The sequence below is a fragment of the Trachurus japonicus genome, chromosome 8 (genome assembly GCF_045865225.1).
Source record: "Trachurus japonicus isolate A0001 chromosome 8, Traja_1.0".
NCBI classification, from domain to species: domain Eukaryota; kingdom Metazoa; phylum Chordata; class Actinopteri; order Carangiformes; family Carangidae; genus Trachurus; species Trachurus japonicus.
In genome coordinates, this window is record NC_140914.1 from 15,080,245 (window position 1) to 15,097,077 (window position 16,833).

General features: G+C 42.6%; 1 long non-coding RNA gene across 1 annotated transcript in view; it reads right to left on the reverse strand.

Annotated features, from left to right (window-relative positions):
- LOC146982900 (uncharacterized) overlaps positions 1-16,833 on the reverse strand; it is a 50,908-nt gene that overhangs the window by 5,988 nt on the left and 28,087 nt on the right. The window contains exon 4 of the long non-coding RNA XR_015036280.1: positions 16,688-16,747. This is a non-coding gene — a long non-coding RNA (uncharacterized LOC146982900). The remainder of the gene's footprint in view (positions 1-16,687; positions 16,748-16,833) is intronic.

Sequence of the window (16,833 nt, forward strand, 5' to 3'; positions counted from 1 at the left end):
CAACAGCAGAGCCTTCCTCTGACCGGCTGGAAAGCACAGTGGCGTCCTTACAGGTGATGCACACGCAGATGTCTGTGTAAGCTTGTCGTCTGACCTTCTTTCACAGGGACTGCGCTGCACAAGTGGCGCATACTGTAAGTCTTTCTGTGTAACATTTTGCTGCAAAATATGGCCGAAGACATGAGTGGAAGTCTGCCCTTACAAGTTGATTGACATAACCTAGCTAATAATAAAAAAAGGCCGAACTGATAATCGGTCAAACTTTTTGTTATCGGTAAACGGTTTACTCATGTGCATCCCTACTGATAAGGTGAACAATCATTCATTTAGCAATGATATCTTGTATGTCTCTTTTTGTTCATTACATCTCACGAGGAACATATTTGTCTCTTGGGGTGCTAATGCTATGTTGACCAAGCTAGTCGCTAGTGGTGAACTGAAAGATGCTGATAACAATTTTTGTTGTTGTTGTTGTTGTTGTTGTTGTTGTTGCTGAAAACAGCTCTCTACAATGGTCAAAAGGCACATTGAGAGAAATGGGGCCTAACCAAAGGGTTAAGGTTACAACTGTTGTGATATTTACCCCAAAATCATATATTGCTATAATGTTTGGGATATTGACATTTGCCTTAGACATATGATAAGCTTGTGACAATCAGATTAATAATGAAGCATGTAATCAACTTTTCTATAATTGGTGTAATTACTGTGTTTTGCTCTTACAGCCCAGAGAATGACATACACATGACAGGGGAAGTAGCAGTTACACACAGGGACTGAGTGTACTGGTTGTTTGATAAACAATTGGGATATCTGGTCTTCGTACCTAGTGTAACTGTGATAGTCAGCTGACACAGGGGAAAGCTGATGAATGCAGTTACACTAGGTACGAAGACCAGATATCCCAATTGTTTATCAAACAACCAGTACACTCAGTCCCTGTGTGTAACTGCTACTTCCCCTGTCATGTGTATGTCATTCTCTGGGCAAAACACAGTAACACCAATTATAGAAAAGTTGATTACATGCTTCATTATTAATCTGATTGTCACAAGCTTATCATATGTCTAAGGCAAATGTCAATATCCCAAACATTATAGCAATATATGATTTTGGGGTAAATATCACAACACAACCTACAAGGAGCTGAAAGCTGCTATAAAGGGACATTAAGCCCAGGGGAGTTGCAGCCTCAGGTGACAATTCCCTGTAGGTTCATCACAATGAGTGACCCCTCTCAGTCTTTTTCCATTGACATGACACATAGATATTATAATTCACTTTAACACTGTTATTTTGCACATTTAAATCCTGAATAAAGGTTACACAGAGTGACCTAGCCTATGCAAAGTGTATCAAAGGAAAATAAAACTTTCAATTACTGTTCAGCTGTCATTTTTATCTTGAAAAGCCTTTGTGCTCCTCCAAGACATTAATACCTGCACCTTGGTGATGCCTTTAATTGCCATTTAGCATTAAGCTGGCTGAACAATAAAGCCAAGGCTGAGGGGATGTTGTCAGGTTTAATGAGGCCCTCGGTGAAAGAGGGCTGCTGTGTCGGCACCACCAAAGGCTGCTCCCTGAATTCACCTCCAGTGGACCAGAGTGGTCCTGCGGGGATTTGATGGGCTGAGGGAGCAGAGACTGTCTCTCCCCCACTGTGAGGGTGTGGGGGGATGCAGTGGCATCAGTAGCCCTTGCTGTGCATGGCTTGGCGGGCAGAAAGCACAGAGTGGAAGAGGTTGTAACCGCAGTGCCACAGAGAGCAAGGTGCCACGGAGTTGTGTGGCATTGTGACACTGAAGAAAAAAACAGGCAGCGGTGATGAAAGAGAAGAAACGTTTACTAGGCCCAGCAGCAGACTGTGGTCTTTCACATCAACTTACTGCAAGGAATAAAATATGGGCCTTTTAGCCCTGCTGGTCAACTTAAAGAATGAAAACATAAAGTGGCAACAAAGGCATGAACAAGTATGGTCACAAATAGACATATGGAGACAATGACATGTAAGACGAAGAGGACCAGTGCCAAAAAAGAAAAACAATCACAACTGTGAAATCCTGGCCCATATTTAAGAGGGGTACATGGGTCACAGTTTCACATGGAGTCCTCCGCCTCCAAACCCCATTTCAGTTACTTTGATTCTTTATTCATCCCTTTCTCCCCCACCTCTCCTCCACCCCCCACCCCATCCTTAAATCCAGCTGATGGAGGCTCTTTTGTCCACCAGCACCCAGGCAACAACATCAAAGGGCTGCTGGGTGTAAATGCAGAGTGCCTGAAAAACAAAACAAAACTGAAAAATAAAGAAGTCCCAGAGGGGAAGGGAGAGATTCACAACAGCACCCCGGAGAGGGACCCAAAGAGAGCTGCTATGTACAGGAGGAAATAAAGAAGCTGGGAAAGAAAGAAAGAAAGAAAGAAAGAAAGAAAGAAAGAAAGAAAGAAAGAAAGAAAGAAAGAAAGAAAGAAAGAAAGAAAGAAAGAAAGAAAGAAAGAAAGAAAGAAAGAAACCCTAACTTGCTCAGTCACAGTCATTTGTCAGACATTCATCATCATTATTGAATACACAAAGGTGTGGGCTGGTTCATTCTCCATTTAATGACAACAATAAACAAATGAAAAAATGCCATTAGACTTTGTATGAGCCCATTATGACACTTTCTTTGTGTTGGATCATCAAAGCCCATTAGGGGACAGTGAAAGGCCTTCCATTACCGCTCATGACCACTTCCTCATTCAGTGACAGCTGAATTGAAGGCTAGATGGATTGTTGTGCAAGACAATGTCATGCTTTTGGACTGAATGATTTTCTTTGATCTCACTGGATGCCCTTGAAGGTTCAACAAATGCTGATATGTTAACAACCAGTCTGGTTATTCTAGTTCTATCCTCCACCTACTGCCCTGCCAGTCAGCGCTCCGAGAGAGGGGAAGGGGACGGCGGGAAGGAGGAGGGGGCAAGGGGAGATAAAAGCCTTTCATCTCTGCCCCCATATGGGACTCCTGTAGAGTCACGCTTGGTGTGGCGGCATGCCGTGTCTCGTACCCACAAAGTACCAGCCAGTGACACACTGACTCCAGAGCCTGGCACCAGGTCTCCAGCCAGCGCCGAGCAAACCCTCTATTCAGCAAGATGGAGGAAACACAACTACATCGGGCCCACAGCCTATAATTAAAACTCCTCAGCCTCAAAGAGCACAGCATCTCCATCTTAATGGTAGGCTTCCATCTGAGGCATTGGTTTAATACTTACTCTGTGTCCCATCAGATAGTGATGTGGACAGAGAAGGAAGAGAGACATTAGGACTACAAAGAACACATGTGTCCCATGCAGGATTAGAGGTTCACTCTTCCCTCAGTAGCCTAATTGCTGGATTGGCAAGATCAAAATCACTTCATTGAGATCAAGGCCACTGTCTTCCTCTTGTCTCACTATTCTGCTGCACAGTAACTCAACAAAAGCAGCGACAGACTGGGGGTGGGGGGGGTGGGGGGTTGCAGTCCAGAAGTCATGGAGCGAAGATGAATGTAGTTCATGTTTAGAGAGCATGTTGTGTGATTAAGGGAAGCCCACATCAAACATTGTGGCTTAAGAAAACCACCAGTTGAAAAACAAGATGCTTCTTCTGTGCACAGCGGCGCAGACTGGAGATGCTGTTGTTCAGAAGGCAGACCAGCCCAAACTAACCCGCCTGTCTGTCTCCTGAGACAAACAGGGAAATAAGAAACATCATAGATTTGCAGAGGCCTTGGAGCTCATTTTGAGTGAGAGCAGGATGAGCTGCAGACTTTAATTTAGAGTAATAAAACAGCAGCAGTAGTAATTCGCAGTTTGCTCTCCCCATCCTGTAAACTTCATAATAATGCAACAGGCACATATGGATGAACTAGTTACTTATATGACTATAAGCTATTCAGTTAGAGCAGAATTGGTTGACCTCATTAACAAAAAAACAAAACAAAAAAACCTAACCTGCTATTACTGCTTTCAGAAAGGGGGCTTGCATTTATGAACTAATACCACAATATATTAGATATGGTTAAAAATGCATTACTTCACATAGAATAAATGAAATATATTGTATGTTGTTAGCAGAAATGTTTTTCAGTCATTTGTTTAGCTTGATATTTCTGTGTATTTGGACAAAACCTCGAGGCTCTTGTGGGTTCTATCGTATATCAGTGGGAAATGCTGAATGAAAAGGATGGATAACACCCCCTTTTCCCACAGAGAGAACTGCTCTGGACAAGAAGAACAGCAATATTGTGGCCACATGTGTGAGCTTATTTACTTATGCTTGGCTTTTAACTGAAGGAATCTCATGATTTAAACCACAACATAACAGACTAAATTATTAGCATGTTACCGCACTACACACTCTTTCCCGCTGATTGGAACAGGAGAAAGTGTGCATGTGTCCACCGACCTGCTGTCTCTCTCACACACACATACGGGATGCAGCAATCTTTTATTTCTAAAACCCTAATCATGGAAATATCCCCTTTAAACAATAAACTTTCAATTTTATTTCATCTCTCTCCCCTTGCCAGGACCACATCAAACAAATCCTAAGGTCAACAAGGGTCAGCGAAAGGATTTGGATAATGATGAGGCTCAAAGAAAAAGACTGAGGGTGGTGAAAGAGAGATGGTAAAGGAAGGGGAGGGGAGTGATTGGGAACTAAAGAAAGGATGGAGCTGGTGGGGAGAGAGAAGGTGCAAAGGCTAGGTCTTGTAACAACAGACCCCCTGATTACATTGTTGCACAAATAAACAGGCCCTCTGCAGGCTCCCTGGAGTCCAGCTGCGGTGCAGGACAGGAAAGCTTTCATTTCAGGGGGGCTGAGGTCGAGCTATAGGCAAGTGATGGGACGGGGCCTGGCTGTCTACCCGCACCGTTTCCCCACATCTCCATCAGCGAGTCAGTGACAGGGGAACAGGGCAACATCTCATCTGAGAAGCTTGTTGATTACGTGCCATTTCCTGCACCTATAGGCCACCTTGCAAAGTCATCAGCATGTGCATTAATAACTGTCAATCTCAATGGGAGGAGGGGTTGCTTAGAGAGGAGAAAGGATGCTGGGTATCTGTTGTTTTTTTTGATGAAGATGATGATGATGATAAGGGGACATCTGTATGGGGTCAGATAAGTGTTAGGGGAAGGAGGCTGTGAGAGACAAGGTTCAGAGGCTCTCGAACCACATCTGCAATCGTCTTTCCTTCACCTCCGACCATTACAGAGTCCTGGTCCTCTCTTCTTTCTATGTCCTGCAGCTACGAAGGCCCACATCAAGGCATGCCCCTGCCAAATGTATGCCCCCCAATTAAGGGGCCATCATCAGATAAACAAGATAAACAAGTCCAATTCCTGGCAGGACTGATCAAAGGACTCGATGCTAAGCCCATGGCCAATTTCAAGTAGGCAAAAATCAAACACAGATGAGGTCACATGGAAATGGGGGAGGCTAATCCATTGTCCCTTTATGGGCACAGAAAGCAAAGGGACAGTGAAGAGGGTGGAGGGAAGAATGGAAATGGTTTGGAAACCGGGGGGCATGCAGATACTCTCTCAATTGCATCCTTGCATCTTAATATCCCCCTGGAAATGTACCATTATCCTCACAGTAAAAACAACATTCTTGCCGGACTTTGCAAAGACAGGTGCACCTGTTCCCCACTACCGCATCAAGAAAAACACCGCAACAGACAGCATCTTGGAGGTAGTACCGAGGGCCGTGCTCCAAGATGCTGAAAGCATCTTGGCTACTACTGACAATGGGTGCCAAGATTTGGCTTGAGGTAGTCTACAAGAATGATACATGTCCACCCCTCCGATTTCTTTGGATTTCCCCCGAGCAGGTAGTTGCGTCATCCAGGCCAAACATTTGCGTACATGGTGGTACTTCATTAATCTCTCCTCCTGTAAATCTTCTCTTCCTCAAAAGCTCAACCTCTGTGTCAAACAAAACGAGAGGTCGAAATATAAAATCATGCCAAGTATGCACATGGATACAGTGATTTATTTTCAAAGGAACACTCCCAGACATCTTGGCGGTTTTATCTGAAAAGCATTATCAAATACAACCACTGATTTTGGGATTGATGCACAGAAGTTGTGAAACTAAAAACAATTAACTAAACGAATGTTGAACTCTTCTTGGTGTCAAGGTGGAGCAGAGGAGACGCCTGCTTTTGCTCATGTAATCAGTTTATTCACATTCACACAGGGGAGAAGAAGGAAATTCCATTGGCACTCCCTCAAGAGGGCTATATTGAATTGTAATCAAAAGATTATCCCAGAATAATCAAACGGCCCCCTATGGGACCACCCACACAGAGTAGAGAGAAACATGAGACTGGCCACATGCTCTGCTTTTCACCAGGACCTCCATGGCATGGCCGAGAGACGAGAGAGAAGGACAGAAGGTTTTTGTCCCAACACTTTTGAAGGCAGTGGTCCGTTTCTTGTGAATGACATCCTCTTGTGTTGGTTGTATGAAAGCATCTCGCAGACAAACTTAAGTTCTTATTAGTGCAGAGTTCCTCTCACTGGCTGGACTATGTCATACGAAGCACATCCAAGATATTTAACTCTACATTACAGCTAGGTCACGCTCCCACAACATGCTATATGTCATTGTTTGGGTTGCTGGCTTATCAGATAATGGGGAAAAAAGTAGCTGCAAGTAAACAACAGCTTTACTCTCAAATGATCCTGATAATGACAGGCCCGGTCTATATTTAGCTTTTGTGTCTGACAGACCTCTGACTGTCGTGGCTGGAAGGGAGAGCCGTAAACAAAGCTGGCAGAGCTTAGACAAGCATGCGAGGGGCTGCTCTGCACTGCCTGAACTGCGGGGGAGAGGGTGCGAGGGATATGTGCACATACGTAAAGTTTACAGACACCACCACAAGACTCAAGTTGAGGCTTGTGGTTTGTCTCGCAGCTCTGAGTGGCAGAAAGGTCCTGAGATTGCGATGCCAGTGGGGATTGTTGGTGATGCCTCTCATCACAAGCTGACCAACATGGCTGCCTGTTCGAGGAGATATTTCCCAACTTGGGTGAAGTCCCCGTTCTCAAGGGACAACTTCAGCTCATGTTCTGGGGTCAGATAAGAGGAAAAATGTTTGCGCATCAAGAATAACTTTGCTTTTCTTCTTAGTCTGGGGTGTTGGGTGGAGGTGCTTGCGGTAGGTGGTGGGCACAGGGTAGAGAGACCCCACCCAATTTCTTCAATCCTGGTTAATTAAAGGACCAGAAGTCATCCATAGACATTTGATGGGTTCAAAGAGACCTGAGTGTCCTCTGTTGCAATTTCAAATTACTGATTTCTGTTATTAATTATACATCTTAAGTGCCTTTGAAGAATACTGCAGACTACCCTTCATCAAGAAGACATAATGTCTGGAGTAAAAAAAAAAGAAAGACTTGAAAAAGCAAAGAAGCTTCAATTCATTGGCTCCAATGAATCAGTGGTTCCAGGAAAATCAGTCGGCCCCGTCTTATTGTATCATTATTATTTTTCTGCCTTGTTTTCCTTTTCTTTTTCTTTCTCTTTTTTTAAGCAAAACACCCGCATCTGACGTCAGTGTATCATTGTCATTTCAAGAGTAGTCTTGGAAGCAGAGCAGGGGTTGTGATTGAACTCTGAGAGCTGCCCCGGAGCTGTACTTTGAGGAAGAAACCACGGAACCACAGATAATGCTTTACAGTCCACTAGTCTCAACTACTGTCATCAGATTTTCACTTTGTAAGATACTTGAAAAAGATTGTCATTCCGGTTTCCTCCGGAGCGAAGGGCACTGCACTGATGTCAAACTGAAGATGAGCTTTGAAGAGCATGAGACGTGTGTAAGAAGTCACAGATGATCACTGGAGAGAATAAAGACGGTGAAATGCCTGGGATCTGTGGATTAATTCACTTCCAATTGACAAAACAAACTTGATTTAACCTCGCATTTTGAACGGTCTGTTAAGTGCCTGACAAGGTAAATGTTTTCGTCTCATACAAACAAAACAAAACAAAACGGAGAGGAGACACTAAGACCTTTCGGACAGACAGACTCCTCTGACATTGGATGCTCTCAACAGTAGAGACAGAGTCATCTGGGCAGAGTTTATGGACACAAAACAAAAGCATCACAGTGTCGAGCACACAATAAAAACCAAACCACCTCTGTTGACTGGTTGACGGACTAGGAAGGCACGAGACACAAGTTCAGACACTGTAGAGTCTCTTCCTCCTCTACTTTCCACTGGTGTAAAGACTTTTCAGGAGACAGGGGAAGGCATCTCCCTTTCATCCCTCACCACAGACAAACATAGACATATAAAAACATCCATGTTGAAAAGTGGCAATAGTCCTTTTAATTCCAGACAAACCCAATGTGAAGAACTTAATTATAGAACGGGGGCAACCCAGCCCTTTTGAAAATTACACTTACAGTAAGACCTTTGAAGCAAATACATCCTTTATCCTATTTTTTTCTTTTGTTCGATGTTTTGTCTCTTGTAAAGCATGCCATTGACTACTGTGGTTTCTAGTGGCTCTCTGTCTTTTCTCGTCTGTCTCCATCTCTGTCAGGCATTCGCTCATCAAAGGCCTATCTTTTGGACACACACTAGAGGGCAAAAAACACTTAAAACCCCAGTCAGTATGTTGTTACATAATCAATAATCAATTCCAGATTTGCATTTACACAAGATGATCAAACAAGCTCTGTTGCTTTTGTAACATATAAACCATTAAGACAAATACAAAGACAACAATCTCTATGACAGCACAGTTTGGTATTGACCCAGTCAGACTGTGCTCAAGAGAGCAAATTTATGGAAACTGCCTGATATTAACAAGTTGTTACTGTGCTATGCCGGCAACTGGTGCAGGGAATTAGCCAGGTGCTTCTTTAAAAAACTGCTTCAACTTGCAAGGTGCCAACAGAAATAATACAATCGTTTATCACCTCCTTAATCCACACAAACATGTGTGAAACAATCCCACCACGCTCAGGTACAACAACCTCAAAGGTGGAGTACGATCCCATGACATAATGCCCATAAACAGAAAACAGACGTTTACATTTTGTTTGACAAGAACACTGCTAATTCCTTTCCGCTGTACGTGGATGACTGATACAAGTTAAAGATTTCCTCTGTATTAGCTCATGCCTCTAATAAAGGCGAAGCAGAAGGCTCTGTGGTTGGACAGGACCAGAAGGCCTGGCACCGAACCTCTACCTCGAGCCATCGTAGTAAACCGAGGGAAAGTGAGAGCGTTGGGGGCCATGTTTCACTCGCATCTTTCTCTCAGGCAGGCACAGTGGATGTTCTGCCAGGTTTAGGCTGAGGTGTTGGGTTCGGCAGTAAATCAGCTTGGTCTCCGATGATCAAACGCTTGTCGTTATTTCCCGCGCTTTCATGTAATCTCATAAAAGGCGGACTGCTCTGATGGACTGAGCTTGCCTGCCAAGCCAGCCGGGCCTCCCATGCTGGCACCTCAGTGTGTGTGGCTCTGATGGTTTGTTCCAAAAAATCTGAGCTTGAAGGAAAACACAAGATCTAACAACAACATGATGAGCATCCTTTCAAGAGTGTGCAACACAGTAGGTGCACTTCCTGTTTTCACTTTGCACCACACTGACAGATTCAGGTGATGTCTATGACCTCATTTGGATTTCACTTCTCAAATCTATGCCAGTCACAAAGACGTAGATTAAAAGAAAAAGACTTTTAGAGGCCACAATTGCAAGATAAAGCTAAAACAACGAGAACAAAACGTAATGATGATACTAGATGACTGTAATCAAATACAGTATAGTACTGTGAGTTCCATAGTGATGCCTTTGTGTAAACATTTAGGGGCACTGCATTGAGTAAAGCTTTTCGGAAGATGTGCCATTTTTTTCCAGTAAAACATAAACTTTGTGTGTGAAAAATAGGTGGCAGGAAGAGGAGATGAATCGTCTTGGTGGAGGACTAATAAAATCTATGAAACCACAGCAACTCAGAACGAAAAAGACAAACATCAAAGTCAATAGACTGGCTGTTTGATCTCCCCGAGTTTTTCCTCTCTTTTTAACATCACTCTGGCCCGTTTACACTCTGGTCTTCATTATCCTCCTCTGCCCTTAAAATCATTTAAAATCTATTAGGGTCTGACATGCAAAGAAGGGGGGGGGGGGCTTTCAGATATAGAATAAAGAGAGAAATGTGCAGCGAATACTCGGACACACAACATTTACCAGCCAATATCACTTCATCTCCTACCAAATTACACATCTTATGTGGGATCTTGCGTCTCTTTGAACGCAGTTGGTAGTTGTAATGGATGTTCTGTTCTCAACCTTCATGGAGGTTTATGGCTCGCTTTTTGACAAATGGGCAAGAGGGAGATAAAACGCTTACACACACAGACACCCTCTCCCTCCTCAAATAAAATAAATCAATAACCATAAAAAGGCAGCTATTAAAGCGTTGGATAGCTACACATTAGGAATAAAACTTGGATTTTGGCTGCTGTGTAAAGGCTCTGAGGAACAGTGCGGGCCGCACACAAAACTGATAAATGGATGGTGGGCGCTGGTGTGGTTGGGATGTATCAAACACGTGCTGGTAGGCCAATAAAGACCGAAAATACTGGCAGCTGCAGGACAACTCATTCACAGCTGTCTGAGATTCGGCCAGTTTGGGCAGGACTGAGAGAACATCAATGTTACAGGCCCTCCATTGAAACATTTTCAGGGGCTGTAAGTATTCCTGATATCTGCCTGTTTATAAACTGACTAAGTTTGTGTACGAGTGTCATTTTGTGTTTTTAAACGTAGTAGTAAGTCAGCATGTGTGCGTGTGTACAAAGCCTCAAAGAGACAAGGCCACTTGTGCCCATGGCGTCTGGTAGAGCTCGTGACTGTGCCTGTTTAACTCCACTAACAGAGCACCGTTCCACAAAGCCCATCACGCAACCCACAGATGTCCCACAGAACAGACAGGACTGCACCGCAACCAACAAGAAGCAGTAATAACCCCCCAGCCCACACACCCATGCACACACATACACACGCACACACAGGGGTCTAGTAGGCTGGACTGAATCTTCTTCAGAGCATTAACTGTGGCTTCAAACTTGGTTGGAAAAAAACACATTTTCTCATCTAAGTCTTGTGGTATTTAGCCATGCAGATAGTTTGTTTGTGCAGGTTTTCAGATGTCCAGAACTGACATTTTTTACCTCCACCTCAGTACACTGGAAGTCAGCTGAATTCTGCTTGTAGTGTTTGCAGTCTTGAAAAAATTACCTGAAAAAAGAAAAGAAAAAGATCAATATAATTTTTATGGACACAGTGTCCCTGTTACACTGGATGATCCATTTAACTTACTCTTGTTAAGGTTTTAATAGTTTCCAAAGAGACTATTTTCTTATTAGAAACCACTTCCGAACACACTGGTAAGTGATTAATTCTGGTTGATGTGTAAAGATTGTCATTTGCTTTAAAGGGATGAAAACATGGATTAAAACTGACTGTGAATTACAGAGTAACTATTTGGTATTTATGGGGCAGTTGATAGGGTACAATGACATGGTTATAGGGGACTAAAAAGGAAGCCTTAAAAGGAAAATTAAATAAATTATTTTTGTAGGAACTTTTTAACTGAGTTTAGGATCTATTTAGATTTAAGACGTTATGGGAAAAGCTTGGATTAAAGTCCCTGCTCCTCTGCATCGAAAGAATCCCATTGAGGTGGTTTGGGCATCTAATCATGATGCTTTTTGGACGCCTTTCATTGGAGGTTTTCCGGCTATGTCCAATTGGTAGGAGGCCCAGAACACGCTGGAGACATCTCATCTAGCCAGGGATCTCCTTGAGGAACTGGGAAGCATTGCTTCAGGAGAAGGATGTCAGAGGTACCCAGCTTCACCTGCTGCCACCACCACAAATCTTTGGATTTGCAGCAAAATATAAATGGATGGATGGCACTGAACAATGACTAAGCTTATAGAAGCACTGTAACTATGGGCTATTCTACAAATTTGTGTTCTTAAGATTGATCACATTTGTGCAAGTTGTACAAGCCAGGTATGTGGGATGGGAAACTCATTTATGTCAGTTATCTCTCTTCCAATCCCTTGTAAGTAAAAGCTATAATAAGGCCAAGCTCTTGACTGGAGTGAGCATCAGTTTCACAGTCAACATTCCTCTTTTCCTCTTTTGTTCTTGATAGGGGAAATGTGTTCATTGACCTCTCTCCATCATCAAATTGCTATAACCTCTATAAAAAAAAGTATTGATTTGGCTTTGGCATTAAAAGCAGCATGAAGCAGTATGACTGAAAAATGAGCTTGTTAGTCAGAAAGAACTTTTCTGGCCTGTACTTAAAACAGAACTGAAGAAATAAACTCAAGCAAAATCTGTGTCCTCAAGAGTCAGAGGTGATATCAAGTTTTTTTTTGTTTTTTTTTTCCTTTCTGGCGTCTTTACATTCGCAGTTAGACTGCTTTTCAAGAGCTGTCTGGGGCTGACAGGCGACGCAGGCTTTGACTTCAAAGCCTCCAAAGAAAATATATAAATACAAAACCATTAGCCAGCTTGTTTTCTTTAGTTAACATTTCAAACACACTGCGGAGTGGATCGTGTTTTCAGTCCCCCTTTCTGCAACGTGAATGTTGATGTTGTTTTTCTGATGGTCCCAGGGCAAACTACAGTGCCACAGCTGGAAAGTCCTCAGCACCCTTAAAAAATGGCTGCACAAACACACCCGAGTCAGGCAGAACACAACCTCCTTTGGACTGCGTGGACTTCCCTGCCAGCTGCCCACTAGGATACAATTTGCATTTGGCCTTCAGCACAGCGGAGCCACAAGCATAGGTTTCAATGTCAGCAACGAACATATACAAAAACCCGAGGTGGTAGCATCGCAGAGGAGAGAGGGCAGTCGACGCCACTGAAATACATCATTATATCAGACATACCGTTCTCGAGTGTGTGTGTGTGTGTGTGTGTTGGGGGGAGGATGGGGGGGTAAGAATCATTTTTATTAGAGACACTAAGAAGTTTATAAACAGAGCCACTTGACACAGTGAACTTGAGATTTGTGGGTGATCCTCTGTGTAGACAGATTACCACTTCATTAAACAAACCAAGACCTCAAAGAGTAACAAGCCCTTGGACACGCATACCACAGAGAGAGAGAGCAACCCAGATCCTCTAGCCACATGAGACAGTAACAGGCTGTCTGTCCCAGAGGTTATTACAATTCCAAACATTTATTGGAAGGAAATCAAAAAATGTGTCTCTTTTTGTCTTCCTTCTTATTTCTACCCACAAAATTACATTTGGGCAATAAAAATGTTTATATGTTAGGTATATAAATGCTTGGGAATAGCACTTTGTGACTATTTTTAAACCCACTCGGAGCTGAAATAACATCATAAAAAGACACATGATTCAGTAAAAATAATGCTCCGAAGAAAAATAAAACATTCCTCTGTTTCAAGTAGCTATTATAAAGTCACAGACAGCTGTCAGGAGAACAATTCTTTGTGTGGGACGGCAGCGCAGCGAGTTTGACCGGAATAGACTGTACGAGCATAATGAAGCACTGGCTTCAGCAGCATGAAGGCATGCATGACAAAATCAGTAAAATGTGAGGATAGATACTACGATTATGGTTTGGTCAAGAGGGGGCATTGTTTGGCAGTGGGGTAATCGATCTTCTGAGGTCCGATCATTCACTAAAGCCTACTTCTACACTCAGTTGATAAAAGAAGAGGATATTGACATATACATTTGGGTAAGATCAGAATATCAATACCTCTCCCATGTTTGGTGCAGTCAAGATGTTAGCTTGGTTATGCTTAAAGACTGGAGACGGGGGGAAACAGCTAATCTGCCTCTATCCAAAGGTCATCAAACAAATGTATCCAAAACTATGTAAACGTGTTCATAAATGAAGCCTACAGGGTTTGGGGACGGTCACAAATCAGGGGCCACATTTTTCAGAGAAAGGGGTCTAGCAAGGTGTGGTCTTTTCTAGCTGTTGCAGGAAGGTCAAACTGAAAGACGGTCTAACTTACGATGATTTTACCGCAGTGTCGCAATGTGCTGCTGTTGCCTGGCAACCTTGACAACTGATGGGACTGCTTGTGCCACTGTGATGCAACTGGTCTTTGGATGCAGCTTCTAAAAAAAATCAGCCACTGACTTGGAACAGAGTTTATTCCTAGACTTTAGTTACCAGTGAACCAAAAATGAGTTTGACACATAAGAGCTTGTAAAATGGCAAATGTGTTGACTTAAGTTTTTGTTGAGATTAAATCAATCAACTAGCAACATTAGTTTGGTAGTGAGCTTTAGAGGTGGCAAAAGTATGTATTTTGTTACCTGTAGACCGAGCGAGGTAAGCTGCTTACTAGCGAATTTGGCTCCAGCCCCCCTGTAACCCTGGTCAGATAAGTGGCCCAAAATGGATGGATGGATATGGATATTTTCCTTCCAGAGGGTTTTCTCAGTCTTCCCATTTATCTGAAGAAAACAGCAAAGCACATTTTCTTATTTGGTTAAAATACACTGTAAAACAAAAGTAGAGTGTCAAACTAAATGTCTTGTACTAATTCTCATGTAATTGTTTATATGACAAATCAAGTTTGTTACATTAAAACACCTGTAACACAGAAGAGAGTAGCTCTGTGATAAAACCAGTTTTTGTTCTTTCTGACCAGTTTGGACATTGAACAAGGATTTCATCTGATCCAATCAGACAAAAAACAGATGAGCAGTGACATGGTGACACCACTGCAGAGGAAAAACAGACCCGTTCTCACTTCAAAGAGCCAGAGGGATGCTTTAGAAAGAAAAAAAAAATCACACCGGCAATAAACTACAACAGAAGTTCATCACTTTTCCATGACCTGAAAGGGTTTTATAAAGTTAAGCCTCCTCAAGTAGTCCTCTCTCTTTGGCCTGCCTCTACTCCTAAACAAAGTTCATATCAGTGATGGGCTGGTGGCACTGGCTGTTTACATGGGAGGTGTTTCCATGGGAGCGGTCAAATTATTTACATTTCAAAGACAGAGGACAACACGCCGTGGTTTGAGGACAGAAGAAAGAGCAGGCCTTCATTTTAAAATAGTCCTTCTCACAAATCACAGTAACAACCTCATAGAATATCTTTTCATGAAGGGCTGACTTCTTGGTGTCTTTCATCCTGTTACCCCTGGACTGAAATGACAGAAATTAAAATGATAAATATGCCATGGAAACTTGTAACCAGCGGAGTTGATCTTGGCACGGGAATAAATTACATCTCGGAGACAGGAGCTGAACCCCCCCCCCCTCGCATGACTAATTGAAGTAATTACAGACGGGACATGAAAGAAGTGCCCTGCCCTGTCAACTAAACGAGTGCATTATAACAACTCTTCACTTTTCACTCTAAAAGCATAAATATGAAAACAAAGAAAATGCCAAAAGAGGCATACGATTACACATAATCGTGCACACAATAAAAAAAAAGAGTCATCATTTGTCACCTGGAAGACGTTCTTCAGCTGATGAAATATACAACATAGGACAGATCATAAGAAGGATACTGACCAGAGATACTGAGATACTGCTGTAATCTTAGTTTTAGTGAGTGAAAGCACAGGCTGTGTGGTTACTTCAGACTTGTCTCCTCCCTTTCAAACAGAGCCGCTGTACATGAGGGAGGAGGTCAGTGCAGAAAACGGGGGCAGGTTGAGAAGGTGACAGGTGACAGAGGCTGCAGCTGATGGTCCTGACTGAAATTAGAGCAGAATCCTGAGCAGTTGCAGCTCCCTCCTGAGGTAGCTGTTTGAAACAGCATTGGCTGCTTCACATGCCCCAAGTTTTCTACTAAATACGACTAAGAATTAAGAAAATGATAAAACTTACAAAGAGCTTATTTCAATAGTGTGTTGTCTGTGTCTGGCTGTGGAGGGCTGCAGGATTTTGTGGTCATTCCTCCTTTGCAGCTACCGGACACCAAGTATAACACTTAGGTTTAGACACCAACACTTAAAATGTGCACATCTGCACATCCTGCCATGGAGGATGTTGCAGGGATGTGCTGTCATGTCATTCCCACCACAAACTATAGCCCAAGTGATTTCACTGATGATAGTAATAGTAGTAGAATGAATATCTTTAAAAGCGAGACAACAAAAACACCAGTTGTGATGGGAAGTTGCAATGAAAACAGTTTGACCTAAGCAGTGTTGGTTTCTTTTTCCACTTGGTAGCGACTAAACTTAACTAAACTAAACTAAACTAAAAACAAGTTCATATAGATTACATTTCATTAAGTTACGTTCAATTAAATTAAGTCCATAATGTTATGTTTACAACTTGAATATCAAACACTATCAGCTCTGTCGATCAGGGACAAAGCAACTGTAGGACAGACATGATTTGGTATTCACTAGTGGTTGAGGTACAGTAGGTTCAAAAAGATAAACCGGTAAGCACTAATGTACCAAATCAGATTTAGATTTACTTACACATTGTTATGTCATGTGCATATTTTAAGTGCCACATTGCAACCTTTTTGTATTTCCGTCTACCAAAATGGCTTGAGAAATATCTGTTATAAAATGATGTGTTTGGGTGTGAAATACAAAATAAGACAAGCAGTCTGAGTAAACGCCATTCATTTTTTGTGTTCATTTTACCCTGATGCATTCCACAGCTTCCTTTGATTCCTGCTCTTCTTATGTGGCAGTCACTCTGCGCTGAAAGAGAAATTAGAGTTAAAGATGACAAAAGCATTCTGCAAATTACAAGGCTTTGTGTTTACTATTCTGAGCCTGAACATGAC